Consider the following 23268-nt stretch of genomic DNA (forward strand, 5'->3'; position numbering starts at 1 on the left):
AGAAAGAATAATCCAAATTGGGAGTGGAATGATAAATTAAGTATAAGCTGGTAAAACCTAATAGACAGAAGCAGCCTAAGTAGAATTATCCCGCAAGTCATGTAAGCATGATCCAGTGGATATGAATCTGGGGTACAAGTGACCAGGGACACCCGATAAAGGGGAGGAGAGCTTGTATTATTGTTACAAAGAACATTATCCTGTGAATAGCATATTTTATGGCTTTGGTGATTGCCCTTGGTGAGTACAAAGCAGCCCTGGAGATTATTGTAGTAAACTTTGTCAATTTTTGGCTTTAGAACATTTAATCTATCTCTCATTATCTTACTTGCCTTTTATTCTCCCATCTGGAGGAATTTTCCTTTGGTTGTAGTCTTACTGCCTCCTCTGCTGCCTTCTGTTTACAGGGGCTGAGGTAGGCCATACCCTTCTGCTATTTGTCTCTTGAACAATCACATTACCTAAACCTTCTGATCATAGCTGTTCTGCCAGAATTTTGAATACTTAGAGAATATTTTGGAGGATCCCTTAAGAGTAGCTGTAATGTAATCTTGGTGCCTGTTTTCTAACCCTTATCCTGCAACCATCCTGTACCTATCAAAATCTTTGAGTATAGCTCTCCCTATATATATGTATCAATATACGTATATATGCACACATACAAACATTTTTTGTAGGGTAGCAAGCATCTGTTTCTGTTACTTGCAACCCAGAAACCTGTCTATCAAAGGTAGAATTTCCTGGTTTTTGAGTAAGGATTTGAGTGAAGAAACTTAAAATAAATCTCCCAAAATTATTCTAAATTTTCTGTGTTTTTGATGCTGCTGGCTGAAAAATTACCCAATAAATTTGGTCTGTGTTAATCTCTGTCATAGACTATCATTTATATAAAAGCCTTAAGGGGATTTCTGTTAGATAATATATTTTATTGAAAACAAACCTTCATGTGATGTGAGTCTTTATCCTGATCATTTTCTTGGTAAGAAATCCAATAGCTGTTGTTCTCCATTCGTGTCACAGATTAAAATCTAAATGTAAGGGAAACAGTAAGGAGATAAATTGGCCATGGGATGAATGTCTGTTTATTCAGTTAACCATCTCTTCTGGAAAATATTTTTGTTACCTCTAGGTTTTATATTGTTATAAAATATTGGGTAATGAACAACTTTTTGCCTTTTGCTTCTTTTTCCCCTATACTATTTTTAGGCTCATTCTTTAAAACATGGTAATACTGAGTTACAGTGTAATAAGAATCGTAAGACAGTTAAATATATTGTCAAATTATTTTGCAAAAGGGTTATACAAATTTATTATCTCTTTAGTAGTTTTTAAAACTACCTTTTCATTATACCTTCACTTTTTCTAAGTGTTTCATATTCTCTTCAATTTTTATAAAACAAATTTGATGCATAAAAGTGCTATCCTGGGAATTTGAATTACGTTGATTATTAGTGAGGTTGTCAACCACCACAGTCTCCTCTGTGGAAATGGTTGATTAATGACCTTAAACCACTAAGACAGTGTTCCTTTTTATCAGGCTATAATTAGTCTCTTGAAATTTAGTCATCTCTCTCATCAGTCTGCTACCATCAACCAGTTGTCATGTATACTTTGTTCCAGGAAGCACCCATTCTGTAAGTTGTGCTGTCAACCTGAATTTGTGCCCTCTGGACACATCACTCTTGAATTTAATTACCAGAAAGGCCTGAGTTCCACTCAAGTATCATGACCTCTACACTGCCCCTGAAGACTCACCAGACTCTCTTTAAATCAGATTCTGGGCTGTCCTTCAGTAAAGAGAAATATTTCTCAAATTTATTTCATCATAGAATTGTTAGTGATATTATCACAGTTATTATTCCATAGGGCCAGTATTCTATAGAACCCACATTAAGAATTGTTTAATAGTGTCTGGAAAGACTAATTCAGAACTTTATGAAGTCAATGTAAACGTTTGTTTGAGAATGACTGACCCACATTTTGGGTGAACTTTGTAATGTGTAATTACTTTAGGAAGTAATTTTCCCAAACTGTAATGATGCACGGATACTTGTACAACTGTCTCTTCATTCCTTATCCTACCTTGCTAAGGAAGTGATGGAAACCTGGACTTCCATTAGTTACATCTGATTCTGGTGTTCTACGGTTTCCTCCTCTTCCTGCTTATCTTCCCCTTCCACTTCCTCCCCCCTTCCTGTCCCCTCTTCCCCCTCTTCTACCTTCTTCCTCCTTGTTATAATAAATATCAAAGATGTTCTGATTCCCTTTCATGTGTCCAGACACTGTTTTTCCCCACATCACTCTGAACTGGGCTATTGATTTCTTATCTCTGAGCATTATTGTTTGCAGACTTTTCTCAGTCTTTACTTAAAATCACTGAAAATTCACCTTATATACCAGTGCTAGTCTGATTCAGTAGCATTCTGAAGGAGGTTTGTTCCCTCTAACGTGCCTTGCACAATGTTTGGTACTAATTATGGGTACTTATTTCCATCTGGAATGATTTCACACTGTATTTGCTTGCTCTATTTGCTTCAGTCTCAGCTGTATTCCCTAATCTAAGCACTTTGTTCCCTGCCCTGGCTGCAGCAGCTCAGTAGCGCACCTATTAAACTATTTAAGGATATTAAAACATTTTGGAGGATTAAAAGGCATATTTAAAATGTTAATTACATTTCAACACTCCTCTCTTCCTGCTCTGATCTCCCATTTTGTACTCACGAAAATGGAGAGTAATTTCAGCATTAGGAAGAAGTAGAAGAACATATGGATTTTTTTAATTAACCAGCAAACTCTGTATTTGAGAAGAATCTTACACCTTGTTTTAGTTTATGTTTCAGTCTCGATGACATATGAATATATGGCATATGCAAAATTGCATTTTTTATATTTACAAAGCACTTGTACCTTTATTATTTCCTTTTATTCTCACACTAACATAGTGACAAGGCAGACATAATTGCAGATGGAGAAACAGAGGTTCAGAAATGTCACAGTACAGATATGTCCACAGTGACAGCTTATAAACGGGAGACCCAGGACTAAAACACATGCCTTGTGAATTCCATTCCATGTTCTTTTTTCCTCTCCGACACTCCATCAAATAAAAAGTGAAAAATCTTGGTTTCGACTCTAAGGCAAACCATATTAGAAGACTCTTTTCCCTTGTTCTAGTCTAATCAGCCAAGCACAGGTGCACACTGCATGAGCAGATGGAAATGCAATTAAAACAGATGTGATGACAGTTTATTCACAGACTCTAATGCTTTAAAACCCCAGTGCTGGTCTAAAAGCACGGAGCACAGCAGGCATACTACAAGAAGAATCAAATGTGGGCACAAGATTTGTACAAGCTGTAGGTCTTTCCAAATTTTGAAAGTGAAGTGGCATTTAGTGATTTTGAAATTCTACATCTATTCATAACTTCCTTAAGTAGTGAATATTTTTTACAGTGTTGAATATAATTTTTAAAAATAAAGGTAAATGCAGGCTCATTGATTATTTTTCTACTATAAGCCCTGCATGAGATAAGTCAGAATGGTAGCGTGACAAAAACCTTGGTCTTCAGAGTGCGAGCTGTTATATCTGTATTATGTGAAGAACCTAGATTAGTGCCTGGGGCAGGCATTCAGTATTACTTTATTCCATCTTCCCTCAGGAAAGCCATTAGACCTTAGATATTATTTTCAACATTAAAAATTGCTACTTAGGACTTCTGGTTGGGATAAAGTACAGGCACTGAGGAAAGAGGTGTCAAGATGAACATCTTCATGGGTCCAGTGTGGCAAAGCTGAAGCCAACTGGTAGTTACGCTTGAGGCTATGCCCTCAACCTTCTTATTACTCGGGAGATAGCTGTAAAAAGGTGCAGAATAGCAAGAACCTACAGTCATAAAAAGATCTCCATCCACCTCTGTGTGTCATTGTGCAAATCTCTTGACCTCTCTGAATGTCAGTTTAGTTGACTTGTCTGTTGAATAGTAATACTGCATTTTGCTAGCTACCTCACATCATTAAGAAGCTTGTATAAGTTAATAACTGTGAAGGTCTGACTGTTTTTAGTGAGTCTATATAATTTCCTGCCATAATGTTTGAGCTCTAACACCTGCCAGGAATTAATAAGCATAGGAAGACCAACCCGCAGATACTGCAGAAGGACAGTAATAGGAGGTCATAAGAGAGAGCCAGAAAAGAATTTAGATTTATCTATTTCTACTAACAAGGACCTACTGTTTAGCACAGGGAACTCTACTCAATACTCTGTAATGGCCTATATGGAAAAAGAATCCGAAAAAGAGTGGATATATGAATATGTATAACAGATTCACTTTGCTGTACATCTGAAACTAATACAATATTGTAAACCAACTATACACCAATAAAAATATTTTTTAAATCTATCTATTTCTTCCTCTCGCTCTGCAGTGGTTTTAAAGTTTAGTGTGCATAAGACTCTCCTGGGAGTAATGCTAAAATGTAGGTTCCTGGGCCACATTACCAGAGATTCTGATTCACCCAGTTTAGGCAGGAACCAGGATTGATTTATTATTAAATACCCTATGTGGTTCTGAAGGTGACTTGACCCTAATGTGAGGAATATTGACTAAACCCTTCACCTATGATGCTTTCTCACCAGATGGATAATAAGTGGCTTAGGAGAAAAATGCATAATTAATTGATTTTTGCAGACTCATAGAGCGTGAGGCAGTAGGTGGACTAATGTTTTCAGCTGAAAAAAGTGCTTCTCATGTGTTCTGCTGATTAACTTTAGTACTAAAGATTTATTATTTACCAGTTTCACTTCCTATTTTAAGAGTTAAGATCCAGGTTCTAAATTAAGGTGAGAGAGGGTGATTAAATGTGGTAAATATTGATAGTTCTTCCCCAAAGCTGTTTTCTCTGTTCTAAAAAGATACTCTACTTTAATCTGAGCAAATTGACACCCAGAATAAACATTTTCTAACCTCCTTTTCAACTGTCTGGGCCATGTCCCAGCCCCATGTTCTGGCCACTGTTCTATAAACAAAGGAGATATATGATAGCTTCCAGGTTGTATCCATAAAGGAAATGAGTTTACTCTTCTCTTTTTTCCCCCTCCTTTGATGGTAAAATGTAAATATAGAGGTGAAGACATCATGGACCAAACAGTCAAGGGCACCATCAGAGAAGTGGCAACACATCAAGGGAGAGGAGTCTAGCCCATAACACCTTCAAGGGATAGAATCACATGGCTTTGACTTATGCGTCAGAAGGACAGAGAAAAGAAACTTCTATCTTGTTTAAGATTCTGCTATTATGAGTCTCTATCACACAGAGCTAAACCCAGTTTGTTCTAATAAATGCATCAAATAAGCACGCGGGATTAGGACAATGCAATATCACAGTGTGAAATGCACAGTCTTAGTTATCTAACTTGCAAAATGAATATTCTAGCACCTCCTAAGGCTATTAGAAGAACCACAAGATAAAAATATGTGTGCAAATTGCATAATAAAATGCCTATGACTTTCTAAATGCACAGTCTTATATTGATTTTTATTACTACTGAGTAATTTATAAATCATTATTTGTGACTATAAGTCATCGACTCTATGATAAGGATACTATACTATGGTTAGTAGAGTAACTGAGATAGAAAAAACACTACCTTCAACTCTAAGCTTTAAGTGAGACTTGAGTGAACTCCAAGCCAAAACACCTTGAGTGGAAAACACTAGCCCAGTTTACATTTGACATCAGACCCCTGATGAGTTTGCTGGAAAACATAACTGCAAGTCAAGCAGGGGCCATGTTGAGGTCCAAGACCCTTACAAAATACAAAGGGAATGTCTGCGAAAGTGGACACTAGAAAGGTTATTTGGCTGGCTGGTTTACTATTCATGGAGAGTATACAGTGCAAGGTTTATGTTAAAGGCTATTTGAATCATATTCCCATCATCGTGAAAAATAACCCCATCACAGTACTGCAGCCAGAAAGATTTATGTGTGTGCTTTTACCATATTTGAACAGGCTGCTTAGTAACAATGCTAGGGTAGCATTTGAAGGTAGCCATGTGTCACTCAGATGATCTGTATTATTTAAATCATTCAAGGTGGGGTGGTGAAGGTGAAAGAATGGGAGTAGTCAACTTAAAATATGTCTACATGATGTGAACGAGAGAGATTTAGCTGTGAGCACAAACCCAGAAATGGAATGCCCACTAGATTGTGTCTGTATAAATCGGGGGTGAGTTATTACATTTGCTTTCAGCAGTGCTTCTCAAACTTGCGTGAGCAGCAGAATCACCTGAAGTGCTTGTTAACCTGCAGATAGCCAAGCCCCACTCTCAGAGTTTCTGTTTCTGATTCTGTGAGTTTGGGTCAGTTTGGGCCCAGTAAGTATCCAGGTGATGCTGCTGCCAGTGAAAACATATTTTGAGACCCACTGGCTTATAGGAAGTCCCTAGTAAGGTTTGGTAGGTAAGCAAGTAGGTGATGATATCTTTCAAGGTCGTAAGGTTCCCCTCATTCTCTACCCACATAGGGGTTAGACTGTAAAATCCTAGATGGTGAAGACTGCATCTCTTTTGTTATTGTAACTCAGGCTTTGCCTAGCACTGGACATTTCTTAGCTACTTTGGGATTTTTTTTTTTTCCTTCTTTCTTCTCCTTTACCTTGGCAACCCTCCAGGCAGCAGTACGTTCTTTCAAACGTGTGTGCGTTGTGGAAAGTGCTCTGTATAGCATGACAGTAATTGCTTCACAGGAGAGAATTCCTCACGCTATGTTCATAGCTGCATTTTGGGGTCAGAGGCAGGGTTAAGGCTTTTATGAACCCGGGCCATGGAGACAGGGGATCTGATGGAGGTCAAAACCTGAGTTTGAATCTTGGCTTTGTTTTTTATTTGCCCTGTGAGTTAAGAGATTCACTTATTCTATGTGTCCTTATTCACTGTTACATGGGTTTTATTATTTGGAATATTCATAACTTACCTTATGAATGATACATCAATACTTAATGAGTTAATGCATTTAAAGTTCAACTATATTTTCATTCAGCTGAAAGATTTTTAGTTCTAGTTTAAGGGAAATAAAAGTTATTCTTGGTAAAGATATTTAGCAATAATAAAAAGGAATGACTGGCTACTTGCAAAAAAAATAGAGGTGGAACAGATGTCTTATCAAGATAGGTTCGTACAATGGAACAGAGATGAAGCTAGATCTGACTATCTCTCTGCGTCTATAAGGTGGGCAGGATGAGTGAGTAATGTGTAGGGGGGCTGTTGGTATGTGCATAACGACCAGAGAAGATAAATACAATCGATTGTAAAATTTTACTTGCTTAAAATTGTACATTTGGGGGCCTTCCCTGGTGGCGCAGTGGTTGAGAGTCCGCCTGCCGATGCAGAGGACATGGGTTCGTGCCCCGGTCCGGGAAGATCCCACATGCCGCGGAGCGGCTGGGCCCGTGAGCCGTGGCTGCTGAGCCTGCGAGCCCGGAGCCTGTGCTCCGCAACGGGAGAGGCCACAACAGTGAGAGGCCCGCGTACGGCAAAAAAAAAAAATTGTACATTTGTAAAAATATCTCAATTTGAAAAACTATTAATATTTTCTTTAGTGTGCTTATTCATTATTTTAATAAACAACAAAAATGATATTTATAGTTTAATTTGTCATCTCTGTTATACTGTCCATTATTTCAATAGGTCTTAAGTTCTTAACTATTAATCTGCTACTTTAGGAACTTTCAAAGAGCTCTCTATGGTATAAGACCACTTTATGAATAGTAAGGTAGTTTTATTATAAAGTTTTAAAAATATTTTTATTAATAACCATCCAGTTACACAATCATGCTGATATTCCTCAAGGAATATATATTTTATATGGAAGATCCAATATACTTGGTTTAAGTGGTGAATATACCGATTATTTGTCTATTGCTTTGTTGATTGTGAGGTCAGATATTGTTTTGTTTTTAATAAAGTTGAACAGATTTGTTTCCTCATTTTCATAGATTTTATATTTTATAGTAGTTTCAGTTTCACAGCAAAATTGAGCGGAAAGTACAGATACCCATGTATACTCTATATCTCCATACACCTGAGGCCTCCTCCACTATCAGCATCCCACACAAGAGTGGCACATTTGTTATAATCAATGAACCCACGTTGAAACCTCATTGTCGCCCAAAGTTCAAAGCTTACATTAGGGTTTACTCATGGTGTTGTATATTCTATGGGTCTTGACAAATGTATAATTACATAATCTATCCCTGCAGTCTCATAGAGAATAATTTCACTCCCCTAAAAATTTTCTGTGTTCTGCCTATTCATCCCTCCCTCCCTCAAACCCTTAGCAAATAAAAATCTTTTCACTGTCTCCATAATTTTACCTTTTCAGAATGTCATATTGTTGGAATATTATAGAATATATACTTTTCAGATTGACATATAATGTTCATTTAAGTTTACTCCATGTCTTTTCATGGTTTGACAGCTCATTTCTTTTTAGTGCAGAATAATATTCCATTGTCTGGATATACCACAGTTTATTTATTCTTTCATCTACTGAAAAATATCTCGATTGCTTCCAAGTTTTGGAAATTATGAATAAAGCTGCTATAAGCATCCTTGCGAAGGTTTTATGTGAACCTAAGTTTTTAACTCCTTTGGGTAAACATTGAGAAGCACAATTGCTGGATCATATGTTAGAGAATATATATAGTTTTATAAGAAACTGCCAACTGTCTCCCAAAGTCATTGTATCATTTTATATTCTAACAACAGTGAATGAGAGTTCCTGCTGTTCCAAATCCTTGGCAGCATTTGGTGTACTCAGTGTTTTGAATTTTTGCCATTCTAATAGATATGCGGTGGAATTTCACTGCTGTTTTAATTTGCAATTCCCTAACGATATGTGACGTAGAACATCGATACATATATTAATGCCTTTTTTTACCTACCATACATGGGTTACAGGAGCACTTATTTAATATTTAAAGAATAAATAGATGAATGATTAAATTAATAAAATCAAAACCAAGGTTCTGACTTTAGTGGTGAAATTTCCGACACCACTAGAGGCCAAAACTGAGATGGAGAGAAGTAAATTTGACATGAAATCCTTCAGCAGCATCATGTGAGCAGCTGCCTTGTCCACAGCATTCAGAGTGCACTCTGAACACAGATGTTTCCTCCAAGAGCAAAATACTCATTCACCTGCACTCTAAATAGTTTTGATAATCATAAGTAGGGGAGCTGTCCCTCTGTGAACGGTCCTTCTGTGAACACCCTTAACATGTTTGATCTAAGCCACAAGATCATGAGTTCAAAGCATACTTTCTTTTAGTATTATAAATATTAGAGAACCTGAAGAGCAGGTAGAGCCAACTGGACAACTACTAGTCAAGTACTGATGAGCAGAAATCAAGAAAATTAAAACATAAATAAATAAATACTCCATCACAAAATGAATCTGCATACCGAATTCCAAAATACATAAAAACCCTAGTGCTAAGAAAGACAGTAAAAGAAATTAACAAATAGAATTCAGTGTAGATAACTTTATAGAAGAATCTGACAATTTTATTTCATTTTATTTTACATGAAGAGGATTTATTGGTGGCTGTGAGTGAGGAGGGGGCAGTGTCAAAGCCCTTACTAGTGCAGAGCTTGCCATTTGTCCAAGGGGTCACAGCTGGGGATATGTGTGACTCGAGGTCCTTCCTGGAAGAGCCACTTTTCAGACACCATCTCTTCAAATGCATTCACATTAAACTGGTAAAGCCCTGCTTCTTGATGATGTAGAATTTATGGCAGCCAGGGGACTTGAAGTTAGCCCTGCGTAGAGCCTCAGTCACATTGTTCTCGTTATGCACGTTGGTGTGGATGGACGTGATGTCTTAGTCAATGTGAATCCTAGCCACTGTGCCCTGGTGGCTTCCAAAGGCATCCTGCATACCTGTCTACAGCCTAGATTGGGAACAGCATGAGGTCACATATGGATGTCCACTGGAAAGAGCTATTTCCATTGTCCCTTAGGGCAACCTGTATAAGCAACAGGCTACATACACTACTATTTGTAGCCTTTGCACCCGGGCCTCTATGGGGAAAAAAGTACAATTGCCTTAATTGGCTGTGCAGATAAAAATGCTAAAATAAGCGTTTCAGGTAAATTTAAACGATAAATGCAAGAATATGAAAAATATCAATTCTTTGTAAAAATGTTAAAAGAAAATAAAGGAGGGGGTGGGTATAAAATTTAAAGTTATTAACCTTGAAAAAACTATGCTTATAAACATTGGAATAATTTTAAATAAAAATAAAACTATTTTAGAAACAAATACTCTTGTCTGGACAAGTTTGAAAAGAGAAATAGTAACTCATAGCATAATTTGAGGAATTAGAATTTCACACAAATAAAAAGGTATGTTTGTGCGTGTGTGTGTGTGTGTGTGTGTTTGTGTGTCTGTGTATAAGTGACATGGATAAAAGATTGAGAGTCTGTAATATGTCTCTAACAGGAGTTCTTGAAAAAGAGACTGGAGAGAATGAAGCAGATGCAATATTTAATTCTGTATGTGTATCTTATCATGAAGCCAATTATATGTGTTGAGTAACTTATGTAGTGACAAAATGGGAAGAGTCAAGAATGCTCCAAGATTTTTAGCAGGAAAAATCAGAAAGTTGGTACCATCCTTAACTGAGAGAGAGAAGACTACTTGAAGAAGGCTTGGGGGAAAGATGACACTAATTTTGGATACCTCAAATTTGAGATGACTACATATGATGGATGAGTTAGCCATTTGATTTGAGGAGAGATTGTATTTAAAACCATGATCATGGATGAAATCAATGAGGTAGTGAGGATAAAGAAAGAAAATGTCCTAGTACTCAGCCATGAGTTACTCCAGAGTTGAGATGTGTGAGAAGTGTTGGAGATTGACAAAAGACCATTGAGAATCTTAAAAAGAAAGAAAGAACACAAAACAAAGAATGAGGCGTTCCATAAGACAAGTTGAAAAAAGAATATTTCAAGGAGGGGGAACGTGTCAAATCCTTTCTTTTAAAAATTATTTTCTATTGGAGTATAGTAGCTTTACAATGTTGTGTTAGCTTCTACTGCACAGCAAAATGAATCAGCCGTACCTATACGTATAACCCCTCCCTTTTGGATTTTCCTCCCGTTTAGGACACCACAGTGCATTAAGTAGAGTTCCCTGTGCTATACAGTATGTTCCCATCAGTTGTCTATTTTATACATAGTATCAATAGCGTATATGTGTCAATCCCAATCTCCCATTTACTCCCACCCCACCCCTTTCCCCCTTGGTATTCATGCATTTGTTCTCTATGTCTGTGTCTCAGAAATTTCTGCTTGTACCGTTTTTCTAGATTCCACATATATACGTTAATATATGATATTTGTTTTACTCTTTCTAACTTACCTCACTCTGTATGACACTCTCTAGATCCTGATAATAAAAAAAAAAGACAAAAAACAGGAATTGCCCCATGAATTTAGCAGCAGTGAGATCATACATTTTTAAAAAGTGCAAATATTGCTTATGGATATATATACATATTGAACTGTATACCAAATTCAGGCTAAAATATATGAAAAAAACTTGGTCTCTTTTTCACTTTAATAAGACACATCCCTTATTAGTGGAGTCAGATTTATGGTAATACTAAAACAAAAGAATTATTCTGTCAATGCCCCTATCACTTCAATGTGTAAAACCATCAACAGGACTAATTTATGTCAGCTTGGAGCGTAAAAGCAAATGGTAATCCTATTCTTCCTGCCACACCTCACAGGAATTTTCCAGTAATCCTGGGAGGAAAACAGAAACCCCAAGTATTAAATAAATTATCTTCCTTTGAAATTTTAACAGTTAAACTTTATTGTCTGGCTTGAACTATAACATCAGATCTTTGTTAGTACTAACTTTAAAAGGAATTGCTCACAACAGTCAATATTTGGCAAGCTTCAATTAAATCATAAATAATAAACTGGGTCCGAATTTATTCTTGTAAGTAAGATTTGATGACCTTTAGTCATTACAAATGCAATGGTGACTGATTAGCAAAGATGGAACAAAACAATTTTTAAAGTTAATGACATTAGCTTTAAATGTCTTAGTGTTGATATGTCTTATGCAGTTGTACTACTTGTATTTGAATGTGGAAATACATTCCAACACTTTTTTTTTAAATCCCGGGGCTGAGGAAATGGTAAAATAACTTTTTGTAAAACTCCAAAAACAGAGTTTTACTCAATTGCTATAAGTCTCTCAGGTGGATTCCTAGGATGAACTGGCTTTTTTGGGCTGGGAATTCCCAGAATTGCAAAGAGAGGGTGGCAGGTGTTCAAGTCTTAACTGGGCAAATCAGGAAGGGAATATTCTCAGGAGTAATTACAAGTGAATTAGCTGATCTTTCCTAATGATTTCACAACAAATTTACCTTGCCTTGTTACTGCTCTAGGGGCAAAGCTAGTTTATAAACCATAATTTATTTTATTGCCTGGAGGGGTTTTACTGGCTGGTGAAAGTGCATGTGTCTGGAATTAAAAACTCAAAGACTAATTCCATGTTTATGTACATTTTGGTTATTGCCCATGCATTATTCAGTAGAAATCCAGGACTTGTCTTTATTGTTTTTTGCTTGTTTGTTTGTTTTTCCACAAGCAGAGAATTAGTAAAAACTTCTACCAGAAGATCATGGGTTCTGGTAGAAGTTAAACCTGGACAAATCCCAGCTCTACCACTTAGTAGCTGCTTGAACATGGGCAGGTTAAATAACGTCATTAAGCCTCAGGTTGGTCATTTCTAACATGGAAATGATTAAGAATGTTTTGCCTGTAGGGCTGCTGCAAAGATTCAATGAAATAATATATGTAAAGCACATTGTACAATACCTGGCACAAAATAAGCATTTAACAAATGCTAGTTTAAATACACACACTCAACACTCAGTGATTTTTTTCCAGTTTTATTGAGTAATAATTGTAACATTGTCTAAGTTTAAGGTGTACAGCATGTTGACTTGATGCATTTATATATTGCAGTATAATTACTACCATAGCATTAGCTAACACCCCCATCACCTCACATAATTACCATTTCTTTTTTTTGTGGTGAGAACATTTAAGATCTACTCTCTTAGCAACTTTCAATTATATAATACAGTATCATTAACTATAGACCACAATATTGTGCATTAGATCCCCAGAACTTATTCATCTTCTAACTAGAAGTTTGTATCTTTTGACCAATATCTCCATTTTCCCAACTGTCCAGTTCCTGGTAATCACTATTCTACTCTCTTTTCCTACAAGTTTAGCTTTTCTAGATTCCACATATGAGATATTATGCAGTATTTGTCTTACTCTATCTAACTTATCTTACTTAGCATAATGCCTTCAAGGTCCATCTATGTTGTTGCAAAAGGCAGGATTTCCTTCTTTCTCATGAATGAATAATATTCCAAAATTTATGTGTGTATATATGGGTTGGCCAGAAAGTTCGTTTGGTTTTTTCTGTAAGGTCTAATGGAAAAAACCCAAATGAAACTTTTGGCCAACGCAGCATCTAGATCTATACTCAATATGATACCTTCTTTATCCATTCATCCATTGACAGACACTTAGGTTGTTTCCATATCTTGGCTATTGTAAATAATGCTGCAGTAAACCTGGGAGTATCTTCTCTATGTCCTGTTTTCATTTCCTTTGGATATATACCAGAAATGGGATTGCTAGATCGTAGGGTAATTCTGTTTAAACTCCATACTGTTTTCCATAGTGGCTGCACTAATTTCCATTCCCATCTTTAGTGCACTAGTATTCCCTTTTCTCCACATCCTCAAAAACACTTGCTATCTCTTATCTTTTTGATAATGGCCATTCTAACAGGTGTGAAATGATATCTCATTGTGGTTTGTGGTTTTGTTTTGCATTTCTCTGATAATTAGTAATGTTGAGCACCTTTTCATGTACCTGTTGGCCATTTATGTTTCTTTGGAAAAATGTCTATTCAGTTCCCCATTCTTTTTTTCTTAATTCTTTTTTAAAGATTTTTATTGGAATGTAGTTGCTTTACAATGTTGTGTTAGTTTATACTGTACAGCAAAGTGAATCAGCTATACATATATATATATATATATATATATATATATATATATATATATATCTCCCCTCTTTTGGGGATTTGCTTCTCATTTACGTCACCACAGAGCACTGAATAGAGTTCCCTGTGCTATACAGTACGTTCTCACTAGTTATTTTATACATAGTATCAATAGTGGATATATGTCAATCCCAATCTCCCAATTCATTCTACCCCCTCCTTTCCCCCTTGGTATCCATACATTTGTTTTCTACATCTGTATCTCTATTTCTGCTTTATAAATAAGATCATCTATACCAATTTTTTCAGATTCCACATACATGCATTAATATACAATATTTGTTTTTCTCTTTCTGACTTACTTCACTTTGTATAACACTATCTGGGTCCATCCATGTCTCTACAAATGACCCAGTTTCATTCCTTTTTATGGCTGAGTAACATTCCATTGTATATATGTACCACATCTTCTTTATCCATTCCTCAATTGATGGACATTTAGGTTGTTCCATGTGCTGGCTATTGTAAATAGAGCTGCAATGAACATTTTGGTACATGACTCGTTTTGAATTATGGTTTTCCCAGGGTATATGCCCAGTAGTGGGATTGCTGGGTCATATGGTAGTTCTATTTGTAGTTTTTAAGGAACCTCCATACTGTTCTCCATAGTGACTGTATCAATTTACATTCCCACCAACAGTGCAAGAGGGTTCCCTTTTCTCCACACCCTCTCCAGCATTTATTGTTTCTAGATTTTTTGATGATGGCCATTCTGACCGGTGTGAGATGATATCTCATTGTAGTTTTGATTTGCATTTCTCTAATGATTAGTGATGTTGAGCATTCTTTCATGTGTTTGTTGGCCATCTGTATATCTTCTTTGGAGAAATGTCTATTTAGGTCTTCTGCCCATTTTTGGATTGGGTTGTTTTTTTAATATTGAGCTACATGAGCTGCTTGTAAGTTTTAGAGATTAATCCTTTGTCAGTTGCTTCATTTGCAAATATTTTTTGCCATTCTGAGGGTTGTCTTTTTGTCTTGTTTATGGTTTATGCTTTCCTTTGCTGTGCAAAAGCTTTTAAGTCCCATTTGTTTATTTTTGTTTTTATTATCATTACTGTAGGAGGTGGGTTAAAAAAGATCTTGCTGTGATTTACGTCAAAGAGTATTCTGGCTATGTTTTCCTCTAAGAGTTTTATAGTGTCCAGCCTTACATTTAGGTCTTTAATTCATTTTGAGTTTATTTTTGTGTATGGTGTTAGGGAGTGTTCTAATCTCATTCTTTTACTTGTAGCTGTCCAGTTTTCCCAGCACCACTTATTGAAGAGACTGTCTTTTCTCCATTGTATGTTCTTGCTTCCTTTGTCATAGATTAGTTAACCATATCAGAACTCACTCATTTTTAATCAGATTTTTTCTTTTGTTACTGAGTTGTATGAGTTTTTAATTCTCTGTACAAAATATTGCCTAAAACTTAACTGCTAAGTAAACCTATATGGTGACAATCTTTAGATGTTACTGAATTTGAAATCCCAAATTCTTCCTACTTTATTTTTCTAAAGAATAAATCTGATCATGTGACTTTCATGCTAAACATTCAGTGCCATGGCTTCAATGGCATACGGGGCCCTGTTTGACTAACCCCAAAGCTCCTCTCCCATCTTATCTCTCAACTCTTTTGAGCATCCTGTGGTCTAGCACACATACTATTCTCTCTCTTTTGCCATTTCTTATTATTTGGCTGCTCCTTTGCACTTCTAAAGATAGTTCAATATCATTCCCTGAGTAGGTGCCTCTCTAGAGACTTTGAGTGCCACTGTCAGACTCCTTCATGGATTGTGAACTCCTTGAAGAGAGGGATTGTTTTAGCTCCATTACTAGTACATAAAAAGTTTGTATAACTTGACAAGAATATTAATGCTGGGTTTCCCTGGTGGAGCAGTGGTTAAGAATCCACCAGCCAATGCAGGGGACATGGGTTCAAGCCCTGGTCCGGGAAGATCCCACGTGCCGCAGAGCCAGTGCGCCACAACTACTGAGCCTGCACTCTAGAGCCCGTGAGCCACAAATTCTTAGCCCGCATGCCACACCTACTGAAGCCCATGCCTAGAGGCTGTGCTCCGCAGCAGGAGAAGCCACCATAATGAGAAGCCTGTGCACCACAGCAAAGAGTAGCCCCGCTCGCCACAACTAGAGAAAGCCTGCGTGCAGCAACGAAGACCCAATGCAGCCAAAATTAAATAAATTTATTAAAAACAGAAAAAGAATATTAATGCTTTCTTTCATGAAGTTATTTCTGGAATGAATAGCATTTCATATATTTAGCAAAAATTTTAACCCGTTAGAATGAGAGCTCTCTGATAAGGGAAGGGGGTTTTAATGACAGCAGAAGCAGGTTCTATTTCCAAGAGAATTGTCTATTTTAAAGGAAGACCAAATCAGACATAAAGAGAAATACTACTGAGAGCAGTGACTTCCATAATAAACTTTTATCTGTATGAGAAATTAGAGGACTCAAGAGCTAGAATCTTATCTGTCATCTTCTAAAATAATAGTATATATAAAAATTGAGATGGCAAAACTCTGAATCTTCTTGGAATGCTGTCATAATCATCAAAAAGAGTATTCTCTGTTTTTGCAAGACAAACTGAATTTTATTGAAATAAGAGCTAATATTTATTGAGCACTTACCATGTGACAGTCATGTTATAAATGTTTTGTTTATATCGTCTCACTTAATACAACCACCCCATTTGTCATGATAGTTACCTCATTTTATGAGTGGAAAAACAGAGGCACCAGAGGTTACGAGATGCATCAAAAATCACAGAGCTTATGAAAAAGTGGGATTTAAATACAGTTGTTCTGTCCTAAGAGCCCAGCCACTGTGCCATATTATATCCATACTATTTGAAAAGTGATCTTGTAGGTATGGGATATTCTCTGTGCTGACTGGCACAGAGAATAATTACTATACTTAGTAAATTGGAATGTATTATAACTATATTTTAACTGACTTCAGAAAAAATCATCATCTCACGTCCCTCATGTCCCCTCTCAATAGTCCTGAAGCTGCAAGAAATCTGAGATATTCTTCATTATTTCACACATGTTGACACTGAGTGTCTAGGGCTTAAAGGACTTACACTAGATATTAGAGCTAGTTTTGTGCTAAGAATAAAACTCTCATGAATCACTCTTAAATTTTCTAATGAATTAGAGCCAAGTTCAGTATCTCAACCTGTTCCTGAGATAACCTCAATGAGGAAATCTTTGAGCACTTGTAAAACTTTTGTTACACCTGCAGCAAATTTAGAATTCAAGTTGGCAAGGCCAACACTCATCTGGGGTATCTGCCATCACTTGGATAATTGCATGGCTGTAGGGTGGTTTTAAGTGTTTATAGGATGATCCTATCACTCATGTCTACTCAATTCTAAATCTTTCTGTAAAAATGTAAATCTTAATTAAAGTAGAAACGAGTCCACATATAGATTTTAAATCATAACATTATATTTAAACAAAGGAATGATTTTTAAAAAGTAGTGTAAATATTTGGTTTTCAACGAAGTATCTTTCTTGCTACCTACATTATATTTTACTATAATTTAAAAGAGAATATCTAAGGGTTTTTTTTTGACCAAAGGCCTAAAGCTCTGTATTTTTATTTTAATATATATAGGTGGCTGATTCCCTTTGGCCTTTTTCTCCATTATCGACTTGAAACTATTTTATAGACAATTTTATCTTTATCCATTTTGAAATTCTGCTTTTTCCTTCTGTGTGGCTTAGAATAAATAAAAAGACCTTATACAAATTTCTTATTTTTCCTAGTTCCTATGCAGCTGTTTCTCCCCTTTATTGATCTCTTCACCCCTTATTTTAAAACAGAAATCTTTAAATTTTAAGGAGTCATCAATCGTTAAAGTGGTTTGTGACTTAACAACTTCTTGGGGTAGAGGGAACCATAAATACTAAATGAAAAGTGCATAATGTTGTAGATCACGTCCTGATTTTAGAAACATTAAAAAGAGAAAAAATTGTGCATCCCAAGAACTGATGAAATACGCATTCATTGTTTAGATCTCAGTCCAGTAACCCATCCATTTCCTGAGATGTTCTCAGAAAGAGACTGTTAGGGAATTTATGAAATATTATAACATCTGCCAATATTTTAGAAGCAAAGTATTTAAGTCACATCTTACCCCTAAACTCTATTGCTTTCTTTATATGGGTTATAAGTTTTCCAGTTGCAACCATATTTGAAAGGACATGTCCATTTTTCAGGCATTTTAAAAACACATTTAAATTGAAACAAATGTGGCTCTGAAGCATTCATATATAGTGGTTTATGCACAGTTTTAGGAAGTTTTAAAATAGGAGATGCTTCCTGCAGTGAGACGCAGAAATCTCTGGTTTTATTTTGAATACCACTTGCAGGTGTTTTTACTTTTGGTTTATACTTACTTGCACTTTGGAGACATTAACACATGTTTTCAGCTGCATGGCAGCAGTCATATATTTTATTTAAGTCCAGAAAATAATGTGACAAACATTTACATTATTTATTATATTTGACAATCCTAAGTGTCCCCAGATTTTGACTTTTACCATGAAAATTCATTGAGACCTCATCAACCCACCTTGTAATTAAGTACACTGATTTACAGCCTCTCATTCAACTGTCACAGTAACTCTATTCCTGTCTTATAATTATGGATACCTCCTCCTACTTGGTTCTTGCCTATTTTCTGAACCTTATTCCCCAAGTGTTCTCTTTATCCTACATGAAATCTTCACAATAAATTCATGCTTTGCTTGACTTAGCTAGCCATTATTGCTTTCTATAATTTGCAAGCAAAAATCCTGATTAATACCTAATTTCATTTGAAAGAACAATGTAAAATGGAAACTCCTAGTAATTTTGGAATTTTTACATTTACATATTGCAAGATTATAGAGATGTGTATCTCTTTCTGTTTTGTAACCCAGAATGTCTGTTGGGTTTGAGCTACCAAGTAAGCTATACTGAAAATGTGATGTTTTAAGTTCCCAGGCAAAAATCAAAGCTAGATTAGCAGATCTAACCATTAAAAATATTTTGTTACTATCAGATTTGAGTTTGAGTTTTATCATATAGTTAAGGGGAGATATTAAATGGCATTTTAGGCAGATTCCCAAGAAGCTGGGTTCCTAAGAAGGCTGTAGAGACATTTGTTTTAAGCCACCCCAAATTTGTACAGAATCCAACTGGGAGACATTCCTTTAGTGGGTAGTAAGCAGAGTCTGCTTTTATTTAGAGAAGCCAAAATAGGTGGATATATTCTCTGCCCACATCCTGATAAGCATGAGCATTAGATATAAGCTTGGATGTTTGTTTTTTTTTTGTTGGAGGGAGTGGCTACTCTGAATCTTAGGGCAGTGACAGAATTAACGATTATGTAGGGATAGGTGGAAAAAAAGATTTAAGTATGGTGTCAAGAGAACAGAGCAGCTGGTGCTAGAAGCATGTAGCTGAAAAATCCAGGAGTATACACACTAGCTTCAGGCAAGTGTAAAACAGGGGAGAAGGACCAAGAACATCAGTAGAATTCAGTATTTCTCTATACTCGTGTGTTCTTTTTCTATGTTATATTCAGTCTCAGGTGAGTTCTGACATAGTGATGACCCTCAGCACATTTTCCTCAATAATTCTTGAAAATGAGAGTTTTATATTTGAGTCTCACCAGCAACTTTTATGTTAACTTTACCAACTCTGGATCAAGCCTCTGACTGGCTGAGCTTGAGTTTCATCCTTTGCCTTGATAGAGTGGGTAAAGTTAGTGTCACACAAGCCACGTGGAATTAGCATGGAAAAATATTTTTCACAAGGAAAAGCAAGGTACAGTTATTAGAAGAAGGGATAGTAGAAGTATGACAGGCAAGAAAAACAGACATCTAAACATTTTATAATTCTTTTAATCTACTTTTTCTTATGTCCCCTCAAGCGAGGCATAATCATTATTGGATCCTAGCATTTTAGGCATAATTACTTGTGTACATTGTTATTTTAGACCTTGTAAAAGCACCATGAAGTTTGATAGGGATGAGATCCATTGTTTAGAGGGTAGATAAAATGATACAAGTCTGATTAAACTGTAAAAACTATGTTCTTCTTTTTTTTTTTTTTTTTTTTTTGTGGTACGTGGGCCTCTCACTGCCGTGGCCTCTCCCGTTGCGGAGCACAGGCTCCGGACGCGCAGGCTCAGCGTCCGTGGCTCACGGGCCCAGCCGCTCTGCGGCATGTGGGATCTTCCCGGACCAGGGCACGAACCTGTGTCCCCCGCATCGGCAGGCGGACTCCCAACAACTGCACCACCAGGGAAGCCCAAGACTATGATCTTAATGCCTAAATGATAACAAGTCAATTCTTTCTGGGATTAAAGAAGAATATGATCACTAACATTGAGTAGAAAGGTTAAATCAGTGAATTGTCTGAGAATCAGCATTCCCTCTCCAATGTTCTGTGCCATCCATGTTTCTGAAAAACATGCCAGCTAAGAATTATCTCAATAAGGGCCTTGATAAGTCTTCCTTGTATCCCACAATTGGCCCCATTATGGGTGATTATAGTTAATTATCCTCATTTCTGGATTTATTTCAAAATAGTGAAATAGTCTAATTCTTAAGCTCTGGAAATGACATTTATCTTAATGGAAACATATTGTTTACACAGTTGCCCAGAATTATCAACTGCCACAGCAGACTGTGGACATACAACATAATCACTGCTCATTTTTGTTGTGGCCACAGGATATCCATGTAGGACAGTCTTCCTTGTGCTAATCCAGTTGCATTGTCCAAGTCTATCACACATATTTGAAGAGGAATATTCACTGCTTTATCTATCACTTCAGCATTGAACAGAATGAACAAAAGGAAAAGAAAGAAAAATAAAGAAAGGAAGGAAGAAAGAAGGAAAAACAAAAAAGGAATAAAAAACTTTAAATGAAGATGCAAATTTTAAGTAGTATAGATTACATACACCAATTCTGAGATATGTTATTAACTTTATTATCATTTCTAATAAATTTACTCATGTATGGATGGATTGTGTTAACACATAAGGCCTCATATTAGATGTACTTCACTAATCTTGTCTCAATTTTATTTATTTATCTTAATTTTATTTTTTAGCTATTTTAACTTTCTATTTTGAGATAACTGCTCCCAGTTTTGTTGAGAAATAATTGACATACATCACTGTATAATTTAAGGCGTATATCATGATGGTTTGATTTACATATATTGTGAAATGATGACCATGGTAGGTTTAGCCCATCCATCTTCTCATACAGATACAGTAAAAAGCAAAGAAAGAAAGAAGGAAAAATATTTTCCTTGTGATCAGAGCTCTTAGGCTTTTCTCTCTTAACAATTTTTCTATATATCATACATCAGTGTTAGCTATAGTTATCATGTTGGACATTACGTCCCTAGAACATATTTATCTTATAACTGGAAATTTGTACCTCTTGACCACCTTCCTCCAATTACCCCTCCTTGTACCCTTCACCTTGGTAATCATAAGTCTGTGAGTTTGGTACTTTTTATTTAGTTTCTCTATCTGACTTATCTTCCTTCAGATTTCATCCATGTTGTCACTAATGGTAGTATTTCCTCATTTTAATGGCTGTTTTACATACATATATATCACAGCGTCTCTGTTCATTCATCCATCAGTGGACACTTAGGTTGTTTCCATGTCTTGGCTACTGTTAATATTGCTGCTATGAACACGGGGTGGGGCGGGGAAGTGTACAGATATCTTTTCAAGTTAATGTTTTCTTTTTCTTTGGTTATATTCCAAGAAGTGGAATTGCTGGATCTTATGGTAGTTCTATTTTTAATTTTTTGAGTATCCTCCGTACTGTTTTCATAGTGGCTGTAGCAATTTACATTTCCACCAGAAGTGCACAAAGATTCCCTTTTCTCTGCATTCATGCCAGCATTTATCTCTTGTCTTTTTGATGATGGCCATTCTAACAGGCATGAAGTGATATTTTATCGTTTCAGTCTGCTTTTCCCTAATGACTAGTGATGTTGAGGATTTTTTCATGTACCTGTTGACCTTTTCTATATCTTCTTTGGAGAAATGTCTATTCAGGTCCTTTGTCCATTTTTTAATTAGGTTATTAATTTTTTTTTGCTATTGAGTTATATGAGTTCTTTACATGTTTTAGATATTAACCCCTTATCATCAGATATATGGTTTGCAACTTTTTTTTTTTACCATTTCGTAGGTTTTCTTTTTACTTGTTGATGGTTTATTTTGCTATGCAGAAGTTATTTAGTTTGATGCAGTCCCACTTGCTAGTTTTTTTGCTTGTGCTTTAACTGTCAGATCCAAAAAGACATTACAAACATTGGAGTAGCAAATTAATACAGAATGTTCTCATGTACCTTTACCCCAAACCTCTAATGTAACATCATACAGTGATACTACAATTATTGAGCCAGAAAATTAACATTAATACAATATTAGTAAACAAACTATAGACCTTATTTGAATTTCACCCATCTTTCCACTAAAAAACTATAGCCATAAAAATGATGAAAATCAAAGTGAGTAACAGATCTCTAGAGATAGTAAAGGTATATCCCTTATGTACAAAAACAATAAGAGAAATCAAAAAAGAAAAATAGACAATTTTAATAGAAAAAATATTAAGAATACACATGTCAAAAATATCATAAATAGACATGTACAGAAGGAAACTTAGGGTATTTTTTTTAACCTACAGACTGAGCAACACTGCAGAGTTAGAACATCAATATGTATCTCTTTATTATAGTTTATGAGCTTTTAAATACAGGAATACTGTACATTAAATACTCTTTAAAAACGTTAATCTTGTGTTTTGTTGTATAATGAGTACAAATATTTGCAAAAAAAACATTACTAAGTGAATCAAGATAACTCCTCATTTGTGTAAAACATTTCAAGGTATTAAAATTCTAAGCAAGTTTTTTACAATTTCAACTCTTAGCTAAGGAGGAAAAGTTAGACAAAGGATTCTTTCAAACTGAGGCAGCTGTACCCACTGTCTGCATGACAGGAAGATAAAATAGGAAATGGTGTTCATAATCAGGTGAGAATTGTGTGTGAAGAAGTCTTTG

General features: G+C 35.9%; 1 protein-coding gene and 1 pseudogene across 2 annotated transcripts in view; one reads left to right on the plus strand and one right to left on the minus strand.

Moving 5' to 3' along the window:
• The window catches only part of LUZP2 (leucine zipper protein 2), a 446285-nt gene that overhangs the window by 300627 nt on the left and 122390 nt on the right, over positions 1-23268 (plus strand). The gene's annotated exons all lie outside the window — the stretch shown is intronic.
• LOC136127748 (small nucleolar RNA SNORA70) lies at positions 9997-10120 on the minus strand (annotated as a pseudogene).

This window comes from Phocoena phocoena, chromosome 8, assembly GCF_963924675.1.
Source record: "Phocoena phocoena chromosome 8, mPhoPho1.1, whole genome shotgun sequence".
Lineage (NCBI taxonomy): Eukaryota > Metazoa > Chordata > Mammalia > Artiodactyla > Phocoenidae > Phocoena > Phocoena phocoena.